General features: G+C 42.8%; 1 long non-coding RNA gene across 1 annotated transcript; it reads right to left on the reverse strand.

Annotated features, from left to right (window-relative positions):
- Positions 1-558: 558 nt before the first annotated feature.
- LOC105854110 lies at positions 559-8568 on the reverse strand. The gene is made up of 3 exons (XR_001145830.1): positions 8329-8568; positions 3781-4034; positions 559-1804 (listed from the first exon to the last, which is right to left on the reverse strand). It is a non-coding gene; the product is annotated as an uncharacterized LOC105854110 (long non-coding RNA).
- Between the last annotated feature and the right edge of the window lie 543 nt (positions 8569-9111).

Here is a 9111-nt window from a genome sequence, read left to right on the forward strand (position 1 = left end):
TCCTAACAATTCTGCCCGTCCAGACTGAGCTTCTGGATCTGCAGGGCCCAAGGACGGACGCTGGGACACATCTTCCTCTCGAGGAGCTTCCACCCTGGGAAGCGATCACCTCCCTCACAGGAGCGCCATGTCCCTTGAAGTCTCCAAATCTCCAGTCCTTCTTGTTTGAAGAGCCTTGTGGCAAGTCCTTTTTGCAAAGCAAACAGTCCCTCTCGGATGGATCAATTTTTGTACATTACTTTTCTCAAAGCTGGCCACACGTGGGTGTACCCACAAAGAGTCCACCCTGTGTCGCCACCCTCCTCCCCCCTTTCCTGCCACAAGATAACACACTCAGTTAAAACAGCCTGACCCGCAGGCCCTCCCTGGCGGCGCAGCAGGTTAAAGCACAGCACTAGGAAGCTAAAGCCACTTCCACATGAGTTCGATCCCTGCCCTGGGGGTGATCCACATCAGCAGACCTCTCCTGGCCTGCTGCTCCCCTCAGCAGTGCACTTCACAGTCGGCCTGTTCTGCTCCCCGCTCTGTCTCTGGTGAAGCCGCTCACCACCCCTGAGCCTGTACGCACTTCTGTGCATCAATAAATAAATCTCAAAAAAAAAACCAAAAACCAAAAAACCGCCTGACCGGCAGACTATGGCCATTTGGGTGATTGTGTCCAGTCACAGCATAACCACCTGTACCGGAGAAGAAAATGCATTGTTTTATCAGCAGACTCCTCTCTGCCTGGCACGGATGTGACTTTCTTCTTTTACATGAGCCAAGCTTTTTCTCATTCCCAGACAATACTGTTCTTTTGTTTAAAAAAAAAAAAAAAGAAAAAGAAAAATCCAGCATCTTATGAAAACAGCAAGAATTTCCATGAGGAGCTGCCTGCTGGAGCCTGGCCAGCGTGACATTTGCAACATGCCTGCACCACTCAGAGGCCTGCAGTGACCTACCTGACTCATAATTTCTCTTCTGGGAAAGACTGCACTTCAGGTCTTAGAACAATCCAAGAGAGCATGAGATGCAAAAGAAGAAGGTGGGGGACAGCTGGAAATGGGGCTGGGGAGCCTACTCCAGGCCACACAGGCGGGTAAACTGAACTAAGTGGGTGGGAAGCGACCGAAGGGGGCCTGGCAGGCTGGCTGATACCAGCAGGACTTCTGTACCTTGCCAGAGGCAGGGCGCAGGTGTTCTGGTTTAGAACAAGCCAATGAAAATAAGACACATTCCAGACCCAGCGGTGAAGTCGTTGAAGACGTTGTGGGGTTCGGTGGGCGGGGCTCTGGGCTTCCTCCGAGAAAGAGGACACGCGTCCTTCACTGGACATGGCAAACTTCTTTGAAGAAGACACTTGGATGCAGGCAGGCAGCCGTCTTAAAGAGCGGGGGCCGTGGGTCTTTGGTGGAGTTTATTACTTTGTGAAATTTTATTACTTTGTGCAAATGATCACTTTGGGATTAGGCTGGGCTGGTTTTCCTGTATTGGCTCATTAAGCCTCCATCCCCACTTCCAGTTTCTGGCCTTGTTTCTACTCTAAGCTTCCATCAAGCCCTTCCCCCCACACTTTCACAACACACACACACACACACACGCACATTCTACTAAAAGCCACCTGAGCATTTGTTGCGGGGAGTTCTGTCTTCTATCACTGCTTCAGGCCAGAGCAGGCCCCGTGCTGTGCCTCAGACCCTGTCTCTAATGCCGGCTCTAACCCGACTGGTGCTTAGTCCTTCCAGTTGGTCTGCAAGGAGTTGTAGAGGCCACGGGGTGGGGTACTGGGGCCAGTCGTTGCAGTGTAGTTGAAGCATCGTGATCTCTAAGTGAGAGGAGACACATTTAACAAGGAAACTGAGTATGCAAGGGCCCAAGGGAGAGAGAACTATGTCAGCGGGGGACCCCAGGACAGGAAAGACAGCCTTCATGGGAGGGTCCTGTGGTGCATCCCTCTCAGGGGGCATTCTCCTCTGAGTCTAGGAGGCATTCTAGAAGTTTCCTCAGATGGAACATTACCTGTCCTCTCTAGGTAACAATGACAACATTCCTGTCCTGACAAAGTCACCTCCCCTTGCGGCAGTCCTGACTACTATGAGGGGTTTCCTGGAATCAATCTGTTGGCCGGGGGGGGGGGGGGGTTGGGGTGGGGGGTAAGAGTAAGGGAAATTAAAGGAAGATGGAAGAATCGGTGTGGAAATCCAGTATAAGGCCTGGATAACCCCGCCTTCTTTTCTGAATTGATCTTCCTTGTGCCATGGATAATGGTTCTCTTTTGTGGTCTTTTGAAGACGTTGTCTTAGGTGGCAAGACCACACCATTCCTCCTGTTTGTCAAATAAGATAAGGAAGTTTTTGTTGTTGTTGTTGCAAAACAGAGGAAATCCTACAAAAAATGGGCTGTTAATTCTCCATATTATAAAGAGGAAGAAACCCCCCTTAGGCAGGAGAACAAGAGCCACGTATGGTTGTTAAATTTTCAGTGGGTAGCTGAGCAATTGGGGAGGTAATCAGTGCTGAAATTTAAAAAGTAACAGCTTGGACTTAATAGTGCAAACAGCCTGGGGTCACCCAATATCAGGGACTCCTGATAGTTACCAGTTTGATTCCCCTTACCTGTACTTGAGTAGGTTATTTCCATCTTTTTTGATACAGAACTAATCTTAGGTGAAAGCGCTTCATAAACTCTAAAGGAATATTATGCAGCCATCAAAAAGATAAATGCGTGCTACTTGCAGAAAAATGGATGGAGCTGGAAGGGATCATGCTTAGTGAAGTAAGCCAGAGAGAAAAAGAAAAATACTGGATGGTTTCACTCATAGCAGGAGCGTAAGGGATCGGGGTGGGGGGGAAGCAATTGTAATAAAGTAAAAAATGAACATCAACTAATAACTATAAATACCACAGACATTCTATGGGGGAGGAGAGGGGAACAGGATCAAAACTGGGGTAGGAAGAGCGCACTGGACTATGGTGATGGCACACAGGGGAAGTGGTGGTGGGAAGTCCATGGGGATTACAACTGAGATGGAAAACATGTACAAAATGAAGAAGGATGTAGAATATATAATTAATTAATTCATTCATTAACAAAATTAAAATAAAATTAAAATCTGTATTTTGTTACCTAGCTGCCGTTCTCCAAATTCACAGCTCGTGTATTTGAATCATGAAACGCTCAGGTGAGAGCTGTTACTGACCTCAGCTTCTGGCCTTGAGTCTGGCACCAGGAGGTGCCGAATGTAAGGATCACTGCCCTCTGGCCATCCGCACTAGCTCAGGAGGTGTCCAGGAGGAATTCACAGGAAGAACTTAACTGGGGAGCAGATCTTGCCTATCTGCACTACACCTTTAAATCATCTGGGCAGTTTTGTTAAAATGCAGGCATGGGTGCATGTGGCTAGAGAATCTCCCCACGATGCCCAGGCAGCTGGCCCCAGGACACGGTTTGAGTATTAGCACTGCACTAGCGGACTGTAACCTCAGTGCTCTTTTCAATAATGCAACTTCGTAGGAGGTGAGTTTAAGGTCAACTGTCTGGTCCAGGGGCCGCACATGAAGCGTGGACTTCAGCTCAAAGCTTGCCAGATACAGGAATTCTGGCTCCTTCCCCAGGTTGACCAAGTCAGAAACGCTGTTGTGGACCCAGCCATTTATGCTCAGTGAAACCAGTGGGCTTCTGCTGTCTGCTAGAGCTTTAGAACCGTGACTCCAGAATACAAATGTCACCCGGGGAGTTAAAAAAAAAAAAAAAAAAACCACAAAAACAGAACGTGGACCCCATTCAGAGAATCTAACTTACTCATGCTGGGGTTGGACTGAGGCACTGGGAATCTTCTAAGGTATCCATGGAGATTCAAATGTTGCGTTTCAGCAGCGAGAGCAGCTGGCTAGAACACAGTAGGATCCCGCTCACGGGAGTCAGCTGGAAAGCGTGTCGGGGCTGCCACGGGCTGCAGGTCTGGGTGGCCGTTTTCCTTTTGTCACAGGGCACCCCAGTGTGAACTGGGTTGCGGGTCTGTGGGTCCTCACCCACGTACTTAAAAGTCAGTGGTACTGCAGGGACACACAAAGGGTCAATAATGGGTTTATTTACAAAGGGGGAAGGGAAAGGAACAACCCAGGGAGAGAGAGAGAGAGACAAGTTAACTAGAACATCCTCCAGCTCCGCTGACTTGGACTCAATAACACACTGACAGCCACCAGCCACGTGGTCCCAAAAGACAGCACGTCTGAAATGGCTCCCTATATCTCCCCAAAGGTCCCAGAATGCCTGCTGAGCTCTGCCTTTGGGTCCTCACAAGTCTCTCTGGGTGTCACTGGGAGCTGTAGTTTATTGGAGTATGGGAGGAATCCACAGAACTCTGCAGAATTCCTTCAGGACATCATTTCCCCCTAACACTTTGACTATCCTTGGGAGTAGCTCTGGATCTTGGGGTGACACTACCCTCTCTACTCTTGTTGCTGATGACTTCTGGGGTCATGAAGTTGTCTAATACTCCCAGAAACATATGTGTATGTTGTAAGTGTATGTATGCTCGCCAGAAACTTAACAAGATATTTCAACAGTATTTTCATACTAACTTTATGATCAGAAATTTGGCCTGATTGGAAGCTGATCTTCAGAATCTGATAGGAATTTTTGCCTGGCTAACTTTGGCCACTCTAGAACCAGTCCATCGAGAGTACAAACTTTAGGGAAGTTTGAAACAGAAAGAAAAAGGGGAGGGCTAGAAGGATCTTTTCCCTTTTTAAGTAGCTGCTCCGTGGATCGCTGGCCCTTCCCAATGTGGGGTTGGCAAGACACACCGATATCTCCATGTCCCTCCTGGCCCTGATCCTGGGCCAGGGGCTACGGGAGGTGCTTGTGGACAGATCCAGCCATTCAACAGTCTAGGCTGTTTTGTACCTGATTCATGGATGGCTAAAGATTTTAAGAAAAAGCCGCGAGCTCATTCTGTCTGTCCTGTGTCTCAGCAAGAGTGTCGTTAGGTATATGAACATTTTATCTCCAGATGGTGTTGCCAGAATCTATCTTGGATTGAAATGATTAAAATGGAAGCATATAGAAAAAACTAACATTCTTAAACCTTTCAGATCTTTATAAAACCCTCTCCCTCCAGTCCCCCCCTCCCCACCCAAGTTCATATGATCTGGGGTAATTTTGTTGACTTCATTTAAATGAGCATGCCTTCAGAATTATCAGCCTTGGACGTGATACAGGCACATAACCTTATTCTGTCTGCTTATTTTTTAATCAAATAAGTTCATGTTATGTTATACAATCTGTCACCATAGAGAATAACTTACAATAATTTAGGCTGACTATTTTTATGAAGTCTTTGTAAATAGGATCAAGAAGGAAGTCCAAAACAGAGGCGTTTATGCTCAGCCTATGTCACTGAACCAAGACTTAATACTCAAATAAATCACATTTCAATATCTCCCAGGAATGTAACAGTAATCAGTTTGAAATTTCCCATTTAGGTAAGTCTGCCTGATAGATTCCAAAGAAACATATTTTCTGGAAGTAAAATATGGCTTAAATACATGTAAATGGATAAGAGCTTTTAGATGAATTTCTCTGCAATAATTGTAATAGTAGTTGTCTACTCAAATAGTTTCCTAAATATTTTTGGTAATTTGAAACTAAAATTTTGATAATTTAAAAGGTGACTTAAGGTAAATTGACTATCTAGATTATTTCCAAATAAGATAAACTACTAAACATTAAGGTTTATCTTTGGTTTATTATTACTGAGGAATTAATGGTAAACACATTTTGCAACATATTGAAAAATCATGCTGCAAGGATACATATGCTTCTAGAAATTATAAAATATATTCGTAAATCTTCCAATTTAAAGAATGCCTAGGTAACAGTTCACTGCTTGACTTTTTTAATTGCACTAGAAATTAAAGATCTTTCAAAGTTAACATAATTTAAAAGTTTAACTGAAATTACTAGAAATAATAAGAGAAACAACTCTCAATACAAAAAAAACCAGACTGTAATGTTAACAAAATGGAGGTGGGAGGTATGAGATGTACTTGGCTAAGAAAAAGGTTTTATTTGAGTAATCAACCAAGCTAAAATCAAATTGTTTTTATAAGGGTTTTCTAAATAAGGTCTAAGACTGCATCCTTATATGAAATTGAAGCTTGATGTATTTTCATCTCCTGAAAGGCATAAAGTGTTCTTAGATTATTGGTGTGTTTCTGATAAGGGGTTGTAAAAGATTTTTCTTTGCCTTTTAAGTAATCTACCTTAAAATGCCAAGATTTTGTGTCATCATTATCATCAGGTCTTTGATTACGTAAACTGGAAATTAAGTATTGCTCATGATGAGGTAAAACGTCTCTATAGGCCTTTAAAATCTTAAATTTTCACATTGGTGAAATGGATAATTAAGTATATTATTTCAAAATAATCTATGATCTAATTTAATGAAGTGTTTTATAGCTTTTTTTAAAATATATTTTTGACAAACTTCTCCAGGTCAAATTCTGAATGATTTCTTCTTGACTTAGTTACTGTGAGATATTCCCCCAGAGGACCCTGAAACTATATTCTCATAAGATTTATTCTCTGACTTTAGAAAGAGAGATATTAAACTAATTATACTTATTTGCTGAATTGCACAGGAAGCATTGTCAAATAAACCTAATAGTAAAATCTCTTAATTTGCATTGATATGAATATATATTATTAATAGAATGTTCTATACACTCTAGAACATCTAAATGCCCTGGTATAATATTATTGTTTATAACCTAGTTATTATAAGATTGCATATTGCTACAATAACCAAATTGCCTTGTTAATTATATTAATTGTGAACTTTCATCAGCTATTTGACTATGATCATTTTAATTTTTTTTTGTCACTTACAAAAGTTACTATTTATTCTGATGTCTTTACCAATGTGTTTTAGCTTCAGAGAAATGTATCAGAGAGTTTGTGACAAATACTGAAGGCTATAGGTTCATTTTAAAGCTAAAATGGATGAGACATTCAAGAACTTTTGGAAAAACTGTTTATAAAATGGCTAACAAAGATGAAGATTAAGAATTTCATGGGACTGAATGAATTAATGTGGAGGATTATAAGTTTCATTTTTGTTTAGAACGCTGGTTCTTTACTGTTTTGTTTTTTCCAGATTTAAGAAACCCTTTTCCTTTTTTAAGCTATGACCTACAGCCATGTGGTAAATTACACCTTTGTGAACAGACCTGAAATAATTGCTTTCCTCTCCATTTGATTCCTCTTGAATTGGGAAATTCTTAGGAAGTATTCTTATATTTATGGAAATGTACTTATTTGCATCAATTCAATAAGAATTTGTTCTTGCAACAGAATCCATTTGGAAAGATGATCATAGTGCCAAGATTTCACTGGAATGTCATGCTTGAGGGTGATGTCTATGGGCTGAAACTGTGTTCATAACTATTCTTGTTGCATGTATGCAAAATAAATAACACAAACAAAACAAAAAGCCCTGTTTTATGACTTCATTTGCAGCGAATCAGCTTTAGTGATTAAATTGTAGAAATAAAGGTGACAGTAGAAAGTTGTGTGTCGATAATACATATCTGTGACTATCAGATTCTAGTCCCCTTCATTATCTTTGAGGATTTTGTTTGCTACCTGGAAGCTTGACTAACTACTGAAGTCTAGTTTATCTGTCTAAAAACAGATAAAGATCTGTCTAAAAACTCTAAACTTACATTTCCAGTTTTGTTCCATCTTTATGAATAGAACTACAGAGCTAAAACTGACTTTTTTCTGAAGCCATGCAAGCGAGAATTACAGAAGCTGACACAGACCCCAGAGGCACGTGCAGAGAACGGTCAACACCTGCTGGATGAGCCTCCCAGAAGCATCATCAGTCACTCAAACTGTAACAGAACCTACCCGGTTGGTACTACCTGCCTTCCATCCAAGGTGCTATGTGCTGGACATCTAGAAATCTTCGAGTCCTCAGGTCTTCGGAACTGGGGCTGCGATCTACTCTAGTCATGCACCATCATCTTTCTTTGTTTCCACAGAAATGCCTCCCACCAAATGCCTGCTTGTTTGCTCCATGGACCTAAGCCCCTGTATCCCCATCTCCAGCAATGAGAGACAACCCCTGGCTCTGACTCTCCGGTCAGAGCGACTGCTTCAGCAAGACTTCCAGGGAGGTTTCAGAGGGGAATGAAGGGTAGGCTTTTGCAAAATGTATAGAACAGGCTGCCAAGATAGACCACTTAGGCCTGAGGATTATTTTGAATTGAGTTCAGCTGAGGCCCTACAGACGCAAACGAAATTCACTCTAACTACCTGAAAGAATGTAAATTGGAGACTTACCCAGAAATAAGCAGGCGAACGTCTAATCACAGAACATTTGCTTTTTACCCTGGGAGCTCCTCTTGTCTCCTCTAGGTGTATTGTATATATATCCATCACTGCCCAGACGCCAGGCCTATGAGTAAAACTGTTCTGGAACCTTCAGACCCGTTCTGTCTCTAGCTGAACACCATCAGGTGGTCCTGACTGATGCTAACTGGAGGAAACTCCACCCAGCTGAGCCCTGTGCTCACTCCTGATCTACCAAATCATAATAAATAATAAATGACCGCTGTTTACATCACCAACTTTAAGCTAGCTCATCATGGAACAATAGAAACCAGAATTTTGTGCAAACTATTATTCTTCTATGTGAAATTCTATGCAGCTTTGCACCAGAGTATTTGATAAATGGAGAAGATACATATAAATAAATGCACACACACATAACACGGGCTTGTGGAAATGCTTACAGTTTGTACTGTTTCCACTGACTTTGATTGCTGAGTCCATTAAATGGCCTGTGAATACACTTCTAGAGCAAAATGAAAAGCCATTAAGCACAAGGGCCTCCCTGAGACCCGCTCAGGGCTGATGACGCAGGCTGGAGCCGATGCTGGGCCTTGCCCATTGGCTGTGGGAGGCGCTGGGAATTGTGATGAGGCTGGGAAGGTGGGTCCCTGACTCACAAAGAGAGCTTTGTCTCCCCTGAACACAGTGTGGCCATTTCCCCTGGGTGAAATTTTCAGTTTGGGAGGGATTTGCACTTTGAAAAGGGGGATTTTATTTCTTCCTCTCCCCAAC

The sequence above is a fragment of the Condylura cristata genome, unplaced genomic scaffold, assembly GCF_000260355.1.
Source record: "Condylura cristata isolate star-nosed mole 26May11 unplaced genomic scaffold, ConCri1.0 scaffold00026, whole genome shotgun sequence".
NCBI classification, from domain to species: Eukaryota; Metazoa; Chordata; class Mammalia; order Eulipotyphla; family Talpidae; genus Condylura; species Condylura cristata.